The sequence below is a fragment of the Sinohyriopsis cumingii genome, chromosome 4, assembly GCF_028554795.1.
Source record: "Sinohyriopsis cumingii isolate HCF-2022 chromosome 4, ASM2855479v2, whole genome shotgun sequence".
Classification (NCBI taxonomy): domain Eukaryota; kingdom Metazoa; phylum Mollusca; class Bivalvia; order Unionida; family Unionidae; genus Sinohyriopsis; species Sinohyriopsis cumingii.
The window spans coordinates 95,257,400-95,276,956 of record NC_142964.1 but is presented as its reverse complement, the minus strand read 5'-3'; the positions used below and the strand labels follow the sequence as shown (position 1 = coordinate 95,276,956).

General features: G+C 37.5%; 1 long non-coding RNA gene across 1 annotated transcript; it reads right to left on the bottom strand.

Annotated features, from left to right (window-relative positions):
- Positions 1-10,992: 10,992 nt before the first annotated feature.
- Positions 10,993-14,266, bottom strand: LOC149801709 (uncharacterized). The gene is made up of 2 exons (XR_016420716.1): positions 13,936-14,266; positions 10,993-11,319 (listed from the first exon to the last, which is right to left on the bottom strand). It is a non-coding gene; the product is annotated as an uncharacterized LOC149801709 (long non-coding RNA).
- Positions 14,267-19,557: the final 5,291 nt, after the last annotated feature.

Here is a 19,557-nt window from a genome sequence, read left to right as displayed (position 1 = left end):
TCACATAGTATACATACTGTTATATTTAGATTCATTAAACTTTGATGAGGGGATGCAATGTGAAATATACTTCACCTTCGTCAGACATTTAGGTTACAGATCAATATTTCATGCTTCATTGATTTTGGTTAATTTTTGGTTTTGCATTTCTTGCACACTTTTTTTTAGAATCATCAGACTTGATGATTGTATGCATCTGTTAGTACTACACCCATACCACAAAAGAATGTCACTATGACCTGTATTTCACATTTTACTGACATAAGTTTAGATTTCACATTTAGCTTATGACCAGAATGATTTTTGGCACCATGTATTATACCAGGATTCATGAATTTTGGTGAGAGGATATATCTTGATTACTACACTCTCGTCACTAGAGTAGGTCTTGTGACTGTTTTTCATGCTTCGCTAGCTTGGGTTCAGTCTTAGCACTGTTCATGCTAGGATAATTTAAAAGGTGATCATATATATCCCTTATTAGTACAACAACAGGTTATTGTGACTTGTATTTCACAATTCTCTAATGCTTTTGCATTTACGTTATGGCTACACAAACTTTTGGCATGCTATTTGCATATTATCCTATATAGAAGCATGAAACTTGGGGATGTATCTTGAGCACTAATTTGTCACTTCTTCTAATATGTTCTCTAATTACATTATGTTAGGAATACTAGCCTGCTACCGCACGCATCCAGCCCTAATGAAAGACATTTTTTCCCCCATCTCATCAACAAAGAGAAATAACTATTGCCCATTACCTCCCCTTACCACCAACAGGCGTTGCTAGTTTTTAGCTTCGCTGCTGTACTGATAACATCATACATTTTACCACCAACAATCCAAACCATTTTAATGTTCATATTGGACCATCCAACTTTCATTTTGGATTTATAGTGGGACAGCCATTCTTCTGCAGGATGTATACATTATTTTTACAACTTCTCTACCAAATTTGAGTGACATTGTCACCTTTATGGACTTCTATTTAAGACCACCTTACACCATGCTCTCATTGACCTCATGTCATTTACTAGTTAGCATAACACTATTTTTGCTTGCTCTGCTAGTAACAGATTTCATTTAGCAAGTTAATAACATGCTGCATCACTAATTTTCCCTTGTGTCATTCAAGTAGAAATGTCAACTAAATAAAATGCGTAAGTTTAAAGCATAGTCTAGAAGGCATCAAATGGAACACTGGCTATTTTTTATATTAGCAAGTTAGTAACATGCTGAATTACTCATTTTTGTGCCCTTTCAAGAGAAATATCAATTTAATGACTGAAATGCATAGTTCAAAGCAATAGTCCATATGGCATCAAAAGGAAGGAAAGATGGGATAAATCAAGGAAGACAATGTTGACATCTTCAGTATACACCCAAAGACAACCTATAGTTCATCACTGGTAATTCTGACTCATTGGGGATTGCCCCACTAATTTTTGGCAGTCCAGTGGGTGCAACTCCTGCATGTCTGAGCATAGCCATTGGGCCTGTAAGTCCGGACACATGGGGTTTGTACTGGATCCATTTTATAATACAGCATTACTGTCACCGGCCATCCAGAGAGAAAATGGTCCAGCCAACTAGAATTTATGGGGATCTAAGTGACAGATCTGTCTGTTTAGCTGTACCATCAGAGACATAACCTTAATATGATTGAGAATTCAGTGAGAAATCTATCCATCTAGCCAGACCCTTGAACTGGTGGGTACCAGTGATGGTTATCCAACCTTCCCAGCATGCAGACTTTTTTATCAGATGGCCCAACCATCTAGGATTTACAGGGATCTTAAAAACAAATATGTCCATTTAGCTGTACTATTGGTGACATACCCCAACTATGATAGAGATTTAAGTGAGAAATCTGTCCATCCAGCCAAGCTCTTGGACCAGCCGGAACTGGCGATAGCCAGACTGTCTTCTATACCCCCAGCATCCAGGCCATCCATACACTCGGCAAACCAGCCAGCTCCTATAAATCAGCTATATTTGGATCCAGTAATGGAACAGACTGAATTTAGCCTCAAGTCCTTCGTTGAAGACATTTATGAGGTGTTGACAACTTCAGAATACCCTCCACCTCCTTCTGCTACTCAAGACTATAAAGTTAATCAGATTTTGATCAGAAGGAAGAGGTGGCTTCCTTTCGGCTCCTTCCCCAAACTGACTAAAATTAAGGAGATTAGTGACCACCTGTAGGGTAGAATTCTAAAGGCTTTCCTTTCATGAAGCCATGTACCAGCGATATTCTTAGTTCCCTGGTACAGCACTAGTCTGGAAAATGTCAATACGTCTTCAATGTTTGATTTAAAGGCCAATGCATTGACAACTTCGACCAACTTCAACCTAATACAATGTGACGCATGTCTGTGGTCTATTTTACTCAAGCCTCATCCTACCCTGGCTATATGGATGACCCCATTTGGGTCACTGTTACTCTTTGAAGGAATATTAAAGAAGTTTAGAGGCAGGTATCTCAGGATCTGCCCCTCCAGCTCACCGCTTAACCCACACAGGCATTTCAAGACAATCAGACCCACCACTGTGGTGGGATGATGAGCGAACTAGTGATAAATGTGTAATACAGATCCCAAACCAATGCCAGGAGACAAAAGTCTAATGATCAATCTTTCTGCGACAAGATGGTATCACAATTTGCCCACGTTGTCTCTCCAATTCCAGACCCAGACTGTGGATGCTCTGTCAATCAGTAGGAAGGGGTTGTGGATACTTGCCTGCTCTCCCATGGTCTAAGTACCAAAAATAATCCAGAAGTTACAGGGTCAAAAATGCAAGATGGTTCTGATAGACAAGTCCTGAGTTGCCAGTCCACTCAATCTAGTGATAGATCCAACCAGAAAGATTCTGGCCAACCTGAATGTTCTCAAGCAATCACAGTCATGGTTGTTCCATCCCTGCTTGGACCGTCTTCTTTACACTTGGCTCTTGTCTGGACAGCCTCGTGAGGCAAACAATTCAAACCTTTGATTGTAGAGATAATCTCAAGAGCTTGAAGGCCCTCCACTATGAAGGTTTACGAGGGATAGTAGCATGTTTTCAGGGACTGATGCCATATCGATAACATCATCCCACGGAGTGCCTCAACCCCTCAACTGGCAGGCTCTTTTCTCTGGCTCTTCAAAGAGAAACAGTTGACCCCAATTACTACCATCTTTCAGTAATCAAAGAATCATCATTCACTCCTTTACTTCCTTAGATCAAGAACAGCAGCTATGCAAGATCCTGCTCACACACTCAAGCACTTGTTGAAATGCACGGAGACAAATCATGGTACCCACAAATGCCTCTTTCTTCCAGTGAAAGCCAGGAAACACCCCTCAAGCCCTTCAATAAAGGTTGAAATGGTTTATATGCTCAAAGTACTTAAAAGTATCACAAGATCTGAGTCATGTAGATTACTGCTCATGGGATTAGAGCAATCTCTGCAAGCCTCGCATTCAAATGCAATGTTTCAATCCAATTTAAAGGAGAAGCTGTTGGTTGGCATGCAGAGTCAGCCTTCTCAAATTTTTATCCCAAATATTTAAGCTTTACAGAGGCAAACCTCGAGTCTGATAGGCCTGATGGCAGCAGTCCAGATGACCACCCTGACCCAATTCAAACAATCAACACAGCCTATCAACTTTGCTGGATTCACCCATGAATTTTTGTACACAAGAATATTTCAATAATCATCTTCTTAGCCATACACATGTACAAGGGTCACAGGTCAAGTGACCCAAGGCTATGTTACTTATGTGATTGGAAGAACAGGTTACCATTCACATGGGGAATCTAGTCATCATTTCCTAGAAGAACACCCAAGGCAGAGGTCAGATGCTCTGCATTCCCTCCTCTTGTTACCTATGCTCCTAGCATAATGTGATGGTGGTGACAAGGGGATGTAATGGACAAGATTTACTGTACTTTGTCTATATGATATAGGAAAAGACAATTTGCGAGGTAACACGCTAATATTCCTAACGTAAAGTTATTTGGCAAGTATTCTTGGAGAAACATAATTTACTTAAAAATTGCTTTCAGTAATAGCTCAGCTATGCCCATTTATAACACTTTCACTGGCTTGAATTTAATTTTGTTTGATGTTCATATGAAACTTTTATAATTCTAATACACGTTGCTTGGACAGTTTAACCAAAGGACACCATGATAATGGACCTATAAAAATCCTCAATGTATTTGGAGGTCCTTTCTGACCAGTGCTGTTATTTGTAGGAATAAATATCTTTATTCAATGGTAAACTTTCCATATTAATGACTGTACACTGTATATTATAATAGGTTACCCTCAGGAGATAAGTATATATTGTACATTTGAATGAGTGTAGGAATCAGAATAGACTGCACGCTTTTCATGTGAATCCTCACCTCTAGCGGCTATTCAAGGTAATTATTGATGCATGAACTATGAAATGCTAGCTGTCACTTAAAGCCTGTGACTCTCACCCAGTTAAATCTGGCTTCTGTAGGTGGACAATGATAACGATCTGTCAAGAAAAAATTAAAGATCAAAATTTTCTAAAAAATAATGCAAAAACATTTAAAAAAATTATCAACACATTGTAATGCCTCTCCTTTTAAATGAAAGAAAACAATTTTTTTCTTGTTTTGTCCTTCATGTCCTGTTAAGTTGGTATTGGTGGGTGAGTTTGTATGCAGGTAAATGGTTTCACAATGTCAGCTCAGTACTGGCAATTTAGTGTCAATTAAAATTTAAAATTCTAAGTTTTAAAATGATGAAAAGTTCTAAAGATTAAAGATTGCAAAACAAATCTTTTGTCAGAAAAGGGGACAATATCACTTTAGTTTTGAATTTATTACCTGCATGATAATATTTACAATGGCTACTCAAGATCAGTAAGAGCAGAGGGAGGAATTCTAATTGCTGATTACACTCTGGCTCTTCTTTCACTTACAGTGAGCTTGACCTTTGACCCTAAAATCAATAATTTTCTTCATTACCCAAGTGCAAGCCATCCACAAAGTCTGGTCTAGGTATGTGATGCAGGGAACTAAAATTGTGCTGAAACCATTTTTCTTCTTTCCATCAGTGAACTTGACCTTGGAATCTCCAAAATGCATGGCCTTGATCTCAAGGTCAAAAGGCTGAGTAAGCACACCACAGAATTAAGTAACTTAGCTTCACAATGGTTCATTGGAAGTATGAAGAAATCCACCAACGGGTATGAGCAAACAAAATATCTTTAAATTTCCACATCTGTGAGCTTGACCCCAAAGTTATACAGTTATCAAACTGTACAATGAATTACATTTGTTTCAAAATATTTATGTCCAGTAGGAAGAGAATCTATCTATGGCTTAATAAAAGGAAATAACCACAACCGTAATACAAATTTTCTAAGACTGTGCCACCGACCTCATTGAATCATCTTATTATACCGATTCATCCCATGTATGAGGAAAACCTATCAACACTAGGTACAAGACGATATAAGCATAAGAAAATTTGAATGAAAACGTTAATACAAATTTGCTTTGTGTCTTAGATTCTAAAAGCAAAGGAGCAAACATGCATGTTGCAGAATTAATTGCCTTAGCTTGATAATAATGAATGCCAAATATTACAAGAATCTATCAAGGTTTGTAGGAAATATTTGCAAATTTTTATTTAAAAAAAACAATAATTAAAACCTTCATGTACCTGGACCCCCAAGGTAAAAAGGGTGAGTGAGCATGTCAAAGAATTAAATGTATCAGTTTCATAATGATTCATGCCAAAAATGATGAGACTCAATCAAGGAGTTTAGGAAATTTGTGCAAATGAAAAACTTTAACACAAATCTTAATAAACTGTGGATGATGCCATCACTGCCATTGCAAAAGTTACTGCTCTGTCATGCTTATCACTAACATGGGCTTGACAACAAGGATTTAGACATATTTTGGCAGCAAGTTTATTTACTTGGAGATCATTTCAGGGAAAAGAGAGAGAGAAGAACTGTTGGAAATATGTAGTCTCCTTTTTAAAGTATGGGGACTAAAATTGAAAGAGCAATAATAAAAAATGTCCAACTGGGAACAATCGTTAAAGAAATCTGCTTTATAATGATTCATCCCATGTATGAATCCTTCAAGAGGTTTAGGCAGTATCAACATATGAAAAATCTTTAGTCAAAATCTTGACACCAATTATTCATGACCGAGACTTTAACTCTGGTCAAACAGATAAAATCCTTTCAAAGGTTTATGAAATATAAGCAAATTTTCCATAATGGGATCTTCATGCGAGCATGTTGTAGAATAAATTGAGTTTGCTTCAAAATGATTAATGTTAAGTGTGAATCTATCAAAGGGTTTAGGAAATATTAGGAAATTAACAAAAAAACTTTAACCAAACCTTAACAGTTTTCCATGACTGTTTCACTGGTCTCAAGGCAAAAGGGACAAGCATGCACATTGGTGAATGAATTTCTCAGCATCATAATCATTCTTCCCATATAACTGGAAAATCCATCATTATCAAACAATTCCAAGATCTTAATGATATAATCTCAAGTTGTGAGCAACGGCTGATTAGAAATGTGGCTTCCCGAGGGGTAGCAAGCTCAGCCAGTAAAATGCAAGATCACCTAATTAGTATGCATGGATCTTGTTCATTATCAAACTCATCCACATCTAAATGCTATGAACATTATTCCAAATCTGATCAGAAATATGGCTTCTACAGTGGCAAGAAGCTAAATGAATTAGATACAAGATCACTTAAGCAGTATGTGTGACGCTTGCTCATCATTAATCTCATCTGAAACTTAATAATATAGCACATACTGGTATTCCAAGTTTGATCCAAGCTGGATCATTAAGGCGTATAGAGTTGTAACAAGGTTAACCTATCAGATGAAAAATCACCTCATCAATATACATGAGCCTCGCTTATTATCGACTACATCTGAGATTTGATGATATAAGCTATGTCATGGTGATGTATCTTCTTGTTCATTCTCACGTGTGTAAATTTATGTCTTTCATAATTATCATGTTTCTCTTCTCATCCATTCATGTACTGTCAACTAATTTGTTCATTCATTCTTACATCTACCTTTCACTTTTTGTTCATCCATTTATGTGTGCATTCCATTTAAATAGAAGACTGACTGGCGGTCTAAACACTACTTTTGGAGGTATATCAAGGCTTTTAAATTTTGCGTGTTAGTACAGTGCTAAGACAAATACATATTTACACATCCCTTCAATGTCTACTTGCACCTAAAACCACTGTAAATGTGAAAAGTGGTTTTGCATCACAAGTTCAACTCACCAAACAGCAATGCAGCAACCAGGTCACGTGAAGTAGTGACATCAGAGAAGGGACTCCATACGAAATTCCGTCAGAACACTACATATACGTATGTGTATTTTTTTTAAAAACCCTGGTGGAAAAGAAGTGCTACGATCAGCAATGAAAAACGAACAGTTGTCCAACCAGGCACACACATTTTGGTATGCCTAATGTGTGCCTAATGACATTAATTATTATTATAAAGTTTTACACCTAACATGCTCTCAAATATTTTCAGGTCCAAATTTCCCCATGAACCACTTTTGATAAGGTTGATGACTGCTATCAACTATTCCTCCAAACTACGTTCAACCTGTGAAGAAAATTTCTGAGTTGGACATGAGAAATATTCCCAAGTTTCATATTTCTTAGCCAGTGTGTGGGTCTTTTTAAGCATTGGAAGAAAGCTTATGTTTTAGCATTTTGACATGTATTGTTCAAAAGTGTATCGACCATTATTTAATACTCATCTAAAAACTTCTTGAATAATGCAATAACAATTAACAATACTCAACTGCCAAAATCATTTATTGTTTGGTCTCTCCATTTTATCTTACACCCACCAAAGGTCAGCCAATCTTTATTAAAACACTTGAAAGCCATCATGGACAACCTGTGAACCATTCATAACACTTTATAAAACATCCTGCATTTGGACTAAACTCTCCAGTTGTGTACACATGTTAGAGTTCATTATCTAATTCCACTCATGTAATATTTTTGGTTCCCAATGCTTTGTGTGTTTTCTTAATAGTATCAAAAATAATAATAATCTTTTAATTTTCAAAACTGGAAGGTAGATTTCAACTATAAAACAGTATGTGCCATACACAATATCTTTGTCCTAATGCTGGTAGAATCAAATACATGTTGATGGGCAGTCAAACAAACACTAATATTCCATCAAAAGTTATTCCAACCAAGTCATAATCAACTCCTTCTTCCTCTAATTTTCATAAATGTCAAAAATAATCTCACAACAATCTAACCTTGACTCAATTATGCTCACTTAAGTGTGACTTCTGTGACCTGTTAGCTCTGCCGAGTTTATATTGATTTTGCATAGTGTGTTACTGGCCAATAAATTATTGTTGTTGTAGGGTTTAATGCCATTTTTCAGCACACGATAGGCTGTACATGGTGGCCAGTATTAATGATGGAGGAAGAACCCGGAAAAACACCAGAAAGAACAACCGACCCACAAGAAGGTACTGGCAAGCTTTCTCACATACCCAAATTAGCCGAATCCGAGACTCGAACCCACGCAGAGAGAGGTGAGATGGCAGTGATCCATAAAGGAAAGCGCTTTAGACCACTCAGCCACTTTGGGCCCCCCGATAAATTGTAAACAGTAGTCTATAGTAAATGTCATCGCTGGTACATACAGTATATTTGTGATGGACAGCAATTACTTAAGAAATTATGCCTGAGGCAAATCTAAGGCAATTAAGACTGATGATGCAGCCCAAATTAACATGTGTCATAAAAATTTTTAATTGCATCAAATTTCAAGGATAATGGGCCGTCCATTTAGTATGTACGCAATGGGGGGGGGGGGTAACCCAAATGCGTATGGGGGGGGGTCTATTGATAATGTACGTACGCATAGGAAATGGGGGTAGAGGTGGGAGAAACCTCAATAATATAGTATGTACGCATGGGGGGGGGGGGGAAACAGGGATCAAGCTTTGCCAGATTTTTGTGTATGTACTAAATGGACGGCCACTTATCCTGCACAATACAATAACACAGTGTAACAATATAGCAAAAATTACATAAAGATATAATAATAAGACATAATTATTGTTATTACAGTATTTACTTTATAGTCCATTGAGAACCCTAATATTTCCTTTGAAAACCGAAGTTTAGGAGGACAAGCAATCAGTGGCCATAACTTGTGTAAATGATAGCATGGAATGCTGGAAATAAAACACATTCAAAGTTTCTTCATGATTGGGCTGAATGTCAAATTTATTTAAAACATGACAATCTTAAGTATAGTTAAGTTGAGCAACCAAAGTTAGGCCAATGTGCAATCATGGTTGATAAATCCTGTAAATAATGACATGGAAACAAAAATCACTCATCCATTTCCAACAGGATAGCAAGGCTACTTAATAAAGTTAAACTGTGGAAACCAGTTTAAAGCATTCCAGACAACAACAACTGCATATGACATGCTGCAAATATAACCTGTACATGGTCTCATAAAAGTTCCATGTAAAATATGATTACAGTCAAACAATCCCTAGTAAAGTTATGGAATGGAAACCAAAGTGAGTTGGACAGGCAATCAAGGATGGGGGTGGGGAGCATAACTCATGTAAATGATATATGCAAATCATGTTGTAGAAAACCAGAGATGAATTTTTTTTTATAGATCTAACCAGTATAATGCTGCCTATCAAATTCTCTGTAAAGTTATCCTGAAATAATGGGGGGAGGGGATTTTGGAGTTTGTCACCATAAGCACATGATAGGCCATGCATAGCAGCCCTGTTCATCTGGCACAGGAAGAGCATGGGAAGAACCACAAATCCACAGGAAGCTAGTGGCAAGCTTTCTCACATACAGTACCTGCATTGGTCAGGCCAAGAAACCATGCAAAGGTTAAACTGAGTTATCTGTACAGGTGAGCACCTGAGACCAATCAGCCATCTGAGGCTCATATTCTGCAAAAACTAAAGTTAATAGAACAGATTATCGGTGAATATCATGTATGTACAAATTGTCAGTGAATGATGCAAATCAAACTTGTTTTAATCAATAATAAACTGCATCCCAAATTCAGTCTGAAATCCAACCATTCCCAGTAAAGCCATGTTGTGCAAACCAAGGTTATGAAGTGGGTAATCAGGGGATATAACTCCTTTAAATAATGACTAAGGAGGCTAAAAATTTAAATCCTTTGAGGGGCCATGAACATACAGCTTCATAGTTATCTTGTAAGTAAAATCCAAGCTGCTTCACCAATGGATTGACTAATGAACTTGATTACAACAGGGATCCAAACAATTTCAAAGACTGGGACCCTAATAAAATAATGTATACCAGCATAACATTATGTTGGATAATTTTTCTGTCTAAGATTAAATAACTCAACTTGTGTATTGGGCTCACACACAGGTTACATAATGTTAGGTACCCTTTAAGTTTTAAACATATCTGATGTACAAGCAGCAAACAAGTGTTAGATATTCAACTTTAAAATCAAAACAGCAAATGACAGTCAAAATCTCAAACTTGAGATTTGACAACCTTTATTAATTTTGATGCAAATATGAAAAATAAGCAGCTTCTTCGATTAATCATGAGTTATTTATGTGGCTTATATCTGCCAAGTGCTGTACATTGAAAATACTTGAAATCATTTGTTTAAAAATTTAACTTCTCAATTTCTGCATTCACCAAGACTATACTGATTCTACTTAAACACAATTGTAACATTTATATAGTTAGAATATTTATCTCTTCTCTAAAGTCTCTCAACATATACATGCATCTTCAATAAAATGTGCATTACAATTTCGAGACAATTTTGAGGCTAGTTTACCCACGAGAAAATTTTTTGTTGAGATATAGTGGTTTTTGATACACACTCAATTCCAACATTTGTTAGTATTCCAAGAAATTATCCAAGAAAAGATACTCTGACTCCATAAATATACAATGCTTTATTGTCGACAGTAGAATCCTGTTTCAAAGTTGTTTACTCAGATATTCACCTGATAATAGGCACTGTAAGCTAATGGATTTACAATTTTGCCCACAAGTATTCTGTACTTTAATTTGCTTCACGATTCTTATACTTGTTATTGATTTTTCCCTGCTCTCTGCTTCAAAAGTTGATCCACTTCATTCTTCTGAACTTCCAATTCTCTTCTAGCTCTCAAAGATCGTAACAATAAAATACCTGCAATTGATGTAGCCACAACACATATCAGGCCAATCTTTTGGTAGCGAAGGTTTTTTTGCCTCACAACCATCTGAAAGATATAATACATTATTTACACTTTGGGAAGCATATGACCTTGTTGGAGTAACTGCTTAATTAATTTGCACCAAAAAATACTACAGTGCCTTCATTAGGCAAAACAAATGTTTCCTGTTGTACTGGTTTTAAAATTAGGGTAGGCAGGTGGGTTTTTTAAAAATAAAAATGTGCATTGTGATTTTTAATTTTTTTTTTACCAGTTGGGAGAAAAGTACTAGGGTCAACAATGAGAAACAAGGACAGTTGGCTGACCGGAAACACTTTTTTTGTTGGCCTGATATGCACCTTGATCACTGGTATCCACAGTGTTACATGTAGTTCAGTTCAAATTTCCATAAAGTTATTTCATGGCCAATATATGATGGTAGCCCAGTGAACCACCAAATAAGTTTAAATTTAATTCTTTGCCTAGGTGCACATTTGTACTTTGTACTTGAAGTACTTGACAAAATTGTTTATATTTTTTAAGTGCACAGGGAAAACCCCGGGTAACCAAGCTCAAATTCTACTTAAGGCACTTTAATATTAAACTTGTCAGCTGGTTGCCAGTTTTTTTGTTATCAGTCATTAATACGTATTATCTTTTTTAAGTTCTGTTTGGGAAAATGGGAAACAACTCAGTATGTGGTAACATGAATTCAATATTTGGTAGTCAGACCCAACATTATGGTAGCCCCTGGGGAGTAGACACAAGATCTGTCTCACTCTCAATACTATCGTACTTACAAAATGCAAGTTAACTGGAAAATTTAGATTTTATGCTCTTGCATACTTTTGCTAGTGTCATTTTCCAGTGATATAAAATAAACTATCAGTACCCCACCCCCAAATTCAGTTAAATACATATGCATAATTCCAAAATGTAAAATAAAGTTAGTGTTGGGAATTGTTGTTGTTCTTATGGGGTTTAATGCCATTTTTCAGCACACGATAGGCTATACATGGTGCCCAGTATTAATGGTGGAGGAAGAACCCCGGAAAGAACCACCGACCCACGAGAAGCTACTGGCAAGCTTTCTCTCATACCCACATTCGCCAAATCGAAGACTCGAACCCATGCTGACAGAGGTGAGATGGCAGCGATTTGTAATGGAGACCGCTTTAGACCACTCGGCCATTCGGGTCCCCTAGTGTTGGGAATCAATCCTTTACTGTGGGATATACTATTTGGCATGTCCTAGCAACAGATCTACCTACTGATAATACATGGTGGACTATGGCACAACCAAAACAGGACCGTTTTTTCATGCCTATCCATTTCATTCACAAATAGAGTAATATTTCTCCAATATTATCTTCAAAGTCAAATATGTTACTGTCCTAGGTTGTGATGTACTCTAATTGTGATCATGTCCCTATGGTTACGATGTACTCTAATTGTGACCATGATGTACTCTAATTGTGACCATGATGTACTCTAATTGTGACCATGTCCCTATGGTCAATGGTGGAAGCATGCACATCATGGAATGGATACTTTTAAGTAGGATGAGAATTTCAAAAGAAACTTAGGAAATTTAAGCAAATTAACAAACTTTAACCTAGTCCTACATGTAAGACCTGACATTGATATTTATGTTTTGGGCGTCACTGCCTAACTAACAGCGCTGTGTAGTGTGTTTTGATGTCGACTAACATCGTAACAAAAGTCAAATTTTCAGGAATATCTCACACAACTGGCAACTAAAATAACGACACTTTTCACCAAAGTAAGGTAATAATGTTTTAGTCAGACTTTACTTACTCTGATGTCTTTTCTCTAATAAATTCAAATTCTCACAAAAGAAATGGACCTGTTTTCAAGTTTTGTTGGCCTACATTTCAGTTGACTGGAAAGCAATGAAAGCCGGGAATGCCGAAATCGGGTTAAGTGGAAATATTATTCGTTAATGAAACGAATAAAAATATAATATGCCTATTGGAACTGTAAAGCAACGTTTCGTTTTGTTCAAGAAACATATCCGCCACATAAAACTACTTAAACATACATCGGCATACCTCAACTACCGTCGCATTGCAACAAATTCAAATGTATGTCAACAGAACATGAAAAAGCATCCATTTGCCAGTCTCAAATTTTCATTCCGCCAGGATAAAGACAGCACAGTAAGTATATTACTTACACATAAATTAGTGGAAGAGTGTCAATATATGCTGCCAGATGTTTGAGATATTCCTGAAACTTTGACTACTCATTCTGATGTCAACGACATCGGAACACACTATACAAGGCCGTTATTTGGATAGTAAGACATAGCACCTAAACAAAATCAGCATGTGCTTTGTCTTACATATAAGATTAACTTTAACCTTGATGCAACAATGCTAAAATGGTCAACGAAATTTAACAATTAACCGTATTGTGAGTACCATGCATTTCAGATCTGCTAACAGAAGGCATATTGATCAAGATATGAGACAAGTTTGGAAACTTTAGAAACGGAAGAGACTATTCGCATAACTTGCCGTGACTGGTAAAGATAATGTACACAGCTGCATCGTGGTCCATTATTATCAATGAACGTGTGAACTTCTGCAGCCGACACTCGAAAATAATTAACACAAGCGTAAACCTAAACGTGATGCATCTAGTTTGTTGATGAGTTACCTTAGGAAAATGACAAAACTAATTCGCATGTAGCGTTAAAATCTATATCCCTTTGGACTCCCCTGGCTTATTAACACTGGTTGCCTCTTTTTGCCCTTCACTGACTTTAGTACTTTCCGGCACTACAGTTTTTAACTGATAATTTTCAAACACGGGTTTCCATATGTAAACGCCACCGATTATACCAAGAACCACAGCTAAAACTATTTGATTTTTAGGTAATCGCTTTCTTATTTTTAACATCCCGATGAAGGTGAACGTATGCCAAGATCATTTAATGTGTTCCCTCCATTCATTTGGAGCAACCTCTGTCTTTTCCATTAACCGTGCAATAGCGGTCTACCCAAACGTGATGTACGGTAAAGAACAATAACGGAAATGAATACAGTAATGTACAATAATAAGGTTAATAAAAGAGGATGCAAGAGTAATGGCATTTAATAAAATTATAACTGATGTTAATACGAATGAAATGTGTTACATAAGAGTAGTTCTATGTGTCACTTAGGTCTCTAACGGGAATTAACATTAGCCTATAGGTTTGCATGGAAATATTGATTGGGCCTCAACCGGGAATTCATATGTTAAAATTGTGCATAGGTTTAATATGGGATTGGTATTATAGCCTCAAAGGGTCGAATGTTTTTATACTCAAACGGGAAATTAGCATGTTACTGTGGCGTTAAGCCCATAGTAACACAACAGGTAAACCTATGTGTCGAAATGTTTAATGGCCTCAAGCAGAAATGCTAATGTTAATTTTTTATTTACAATTCAAATTAATACCCTACAATCTACTCACACCCTAAAATCCAGCAACCGCTTTTTGTTTATAAACCAAGCAAACACATTACAGTCCAGCTACCATTTTATGATTGCAATCCAAACACATACTGGTCACAGGGTGACCGAGTGGTCAGGACCAGTTTAACCCAACAGGCGAAGTATTCCGCCGCCTAGGGCGCCAAGATTGGGTCAGGGCGGCGCCAAAAACAAAGTACACTATCACATTATTCATTTATTCACTAAATTTCTATACTAAATAATGAAATTACTAAAATATCCAGCCGAACAGTTTATAGTAAGAGAAGCACCTGGGGGTGGGGGTGAAAGATTCGCCTAGAACGCCAAATATCCTTGCACCGGCCTTGCGAGTGGTCTGCAACGCACATCACTGCCATCTCACCTCAGTCCGCATGGGTTCGAGTCTCAGGCTCGGCCAATGTCTCACTGATCTTTCAATATTAAATTTCTTTGTGAACCATTTGCTTGAACTAGTGAGTGCTGGTACACAATCCACGGCCCGCGGCCCTCATGGCAAATTAAACAACACATAAATCTGGCCCGTGAACAATAATTATATTAAAGAAATTAGTGTTTGCGGCCCTCAAGTGGTCTTAGAAAATGCAATCTGGCCCTTGGCCGGCAAAGGTTGTGCACCCCTGATTTGTACAGTTTTTACCCAGTTACAAAACTGTATTCCATAGCCATAGTTTTTTTTTTTTCTTCTCTAGAATTGGATCTATGTAAGTAGTTAAGTGGGATAGGATAGCGACAATGGGAATTAGCATTACAGGACCCCTTGGGAACATATAGCGACAATGGAAATTTAACATGGAGAAAAATCGTGGGAACATATAGCGACAAGGGAAATTTAACATGGAGAAAAATCGTGGGAACATATAGCGACAAGGGAAATTAACATGGAGAAAAATCGTGGGACTGTTGAGCGACAAGGGGATTTGAACATGGAGAAAAATCGTGGGAACATATAGCGACAAAGGAAATTAACATGGGATTTTTTTTTTTTAAAAAATAAAAAATAAAAAAAGGGGTAGGCAATGGAAAGACTATCTCTTTTCGAGATATATGGCTGGCCCTGAAAAGGGCCTTTGGGTTTTCTTCTTCTTCTTCTTCTTCTTCTTCTAATTTCTTCTTTTCCTCCACCAAGTTCTTATTTTATCTCCTACACTCTTCTTCTCTTTCTTTTTTTTATTCTCCTCCTCTTCTTTCTTCTTCTCTTCCTCCTCTTCTTTCTTCCTCTTTTCATTTTCTTCTTCTTTTTCAATTTTTTCGTTCCATTTGCGTATTCTTATTCTTTCCTCTTCATCCTCCTTTTCCTCCTTTATTTCTTTCAACAGATCACTGATGATTACCTTCATTTTTCGTAAATTGTTTATCTCCATCTTCACTCTATGGGGACTATATGAGTAGTGATCCTCGTTTAGGTTAACCAACATTTGCTCAAACATTCCTAAATTGTCCATGACGTTTTGCAATTTTTCCATTTTGTTAAGGTGGTTTGAAGCCATCTTCTTTTTTTATTCTTTGCAGAATGGTTTGAACCACGAATACTGTGGGTTCTTATACAAAAAGCGCGGACGTGATGGAAAACATCCCCCTAAAAACATAAAATTGATCTTACCTAGATCATGACCAAACAACGTGCGGACGTGAAGGAAAACATCCCCACTTTTTTCATTTCATATAATATAACCCCAACTATACTCTTCACATACGCTAAGAAACCCATAATCTACTATTCACACAAACATACCTGAGCTCTTACAAACACAAACACACAATCACACAAACACATACCCTCACATTTTTTAAAAAAAGAGTTAGTGTTTATTTTCACACTACTCTACCTACACACTTTGGCAAATCGATCGTTATTTCTTTTCTAGAGTATTGGGTAGCCCTGAAAAGGGCTGTTTTGTTTGGAACTTCATGGACAGGTGGTTAATGGTGGCACCTTCCAGGCCTGGCGCCACATACGCATCTTATCCCCCAGTTACTTTTTACCTTTTGGGGGGAGAGAGCAGAGGCAGGATATTTCGCTTCAGAATCCCAATTTTCGCTCTCTGGGATTTTGAAATTTCTTCTCTCCTTTTCCTCCTCCTCTTCTTTGTTTCTTCTTTCCTCTTTATATCTTCTTTCTTCTTCTTCTTTATATCTTCTCTCCTCCTCTTCTTTGTTTCTTCTTTCCTCCTCTCTTATCCTTCCCTCCTCGACAATGGCTTCCGCGGCCAGTTCATTTAATATGCGCCTGGCATATTCCAGATGCACATGAAGCTCCAACAGTTTCTCAAGTCTCGTGTTCATTTTTTGGTGTTGATCAATCAACAAGGGTAGCTGGACTGCCGAACGAGTTTCAATTTATAGTGAAAGCGCGGACGTGATGGAAAACATCCCCTCAAAAACATAAAATTGATCTTACCTAGATCGTGACCAAAATCAACAACAACGCGCGGACCTAAAAGAAACACTCACTCACTATTCTAAAATTTTTTATTAATCACTTCAATAGACTATCCACATACGCAAAGCAATCCAATCTAACCCCAAATATACACCTCTAACAGCCAAAAAACTAACATCATTTTAATCTACTATCCTTACCAAGTTACGTGAGCTCTTACAAACACAAACACACAAACACACAAACACATACCCTCACATTTTTTATAAAAGAGTTAGTGTTTATATACACACTACTCCACCTACACACATTGGCAAATTAATAGTTATTTCTTTTCTAGAGTATTGGGTAGCCCTGAAAAGGGCTGTTTTTTGTTTTGCTATGGCATTCTTTTTTTAGTTTCTAAGAATGCGATGTCCTCTGATTATAGACTTTCTGGCAATAGGTCTGCTTCTTCGGAAAGAGAAGAAGAACTCTTTGGTGTCGATACGGCAATCGACAAAGCCTCTGTCAGGTTCAGGTTGCTGCTGCTGCTGTTGTTGTTGCTGTTGCTGCTGTTTTTGAAGTCTGTACTTCTCTGTCCATTCTTCTTTCTCCCTGTTCACTTCTTCTCTGAAGAGCTCTTCTATCAGGTCTTCAGTGATTTTTAACATTCTCACATTCTCTATTTCTTCTGGCTTCGGTATCAGACTGTGTCTGACCCTATGCAAATTCACGTAGGCTTCGTTGAGCTTAGCTAGTTTGGAGCACATCTTCGTAGGAGGATGAGTCGACAATGGATGGTTAGACTGGAAACAACCCCGGTTCTTATAGTGAAAGCGCGGACGTGAAGGAAAACATCCCCCACACGGTTTTCGAGTCGCAACGTTCAGTGAGTGTCATGAGAGGGATAGTAAGAAATGAAAGAGCATCAATTCAACATTCTTATAGCTAAACAAAAGACAAAAGCATTTTTTCAAAACACAACATTTTTTATTCAAAAATCACTTAACACTAAACAACAACTCTAACATTTTTTATCAATAATCCAACACTATAACATCAAACCATTTTTTTTCAAATCACTAACATTTTTTCTCAATGGACAATCTACTTTAAACAAGGCTGACAACGTTGTGAATGAAATTGTGATTTCCACTGTTGGAAATCATTAGGCCATTGATGGACACTACGTTTCCTAGCTTGAGACAAAAGATAAGCATAATGGTCACAAAACCATCGATCTACTTTCACATCGTTTCTAGCAGAAGAACGAGGATCAAAATGAGTCACTAAATGTTCTAAGGAATAGCCCAGGCTGCGATGATGCAGAAAATACACACAGTACTGTCCACACACCAAGGAATCTGTGCCTTGTAATTTCACGTTATTGAATCGGGTGGTTTGAGCATTTCTTCTCATAAAGTCGATGATATCGTCTTCCAAAGGGGGCAATCCGTACGAATCGAAATATTCCACACATCCTTCTTGAGGAAAGTAGACGGCTACCCAGTGGGTTCCTGGGAGATGACTGTCGTCCGTGTTGATCACGTAAGCTTGATGGTCTTTAGGTTTGCGATGAGGGAGTTCATCTTTAGCACAGACGACGGGATTCCAAGAAGACGTATACGAACTGTGGTTCAAAAGGTAATAAAGTTCCCAGGTATCCATTGTTTTGTGGTCTTCTTCTTCACAGGTAATAATACGTCGTCAATTCGATCCTGACTTTTTGCTTGAAAATGTCTGAGGAATAAACGGTTATTCGTTCTGTTTCCTCACTCTGATTCAGGAGAGCTTCGATACGATGGATCTCTTGAGTGGTTAATGGTGGACAAGAATGTTCACGCAAGTCTTTATACCACTGGTGCAACACGTCTTTGTTCGAGATGAGACTCCAAGCTTCGTCCAGATACTCGTCCAATTTTTCTTCTTGACTCAACATCAGGCATTTATCGTGTTGAATTTGACTGGGATGATCGTTTTGACATCCATAACAATTTTTCTTGATCAATTCCGTCATTTTGTCGACCAAGTGTTTGGCAAAACAGGAGACTAAATGGGCTTCTTGTTCTGGCCATCTCGATTTCATCATGATCACTTCTTCTTTTTCTACGGTCTCCTTACATTCCATCTCCAAAGTTTCTCCACTAGGTAAAGAGAGATAACAGTTTTCCATGGTTTCTAGTAATCTAGGATGACTTCTCTCAAACTGTTGATTTCTATCGTATTATCAAATTCTGCATACAGGATGACGTTCACTGTCGCTGGCAGAGGATCTGCAAACTGAAGTTCCACACGAATCTGGCCAGATTTTATAGGGTGGAAATGTCCCTCGTCGCTGCCTTGGTCTGGAGTAAAATCGAAAGCCCACAAAGCATAACCTCCGTCATAATCGTCGTACGTAATGCCGTGACTGGTGTTGGTTCCTAACTGTCCGG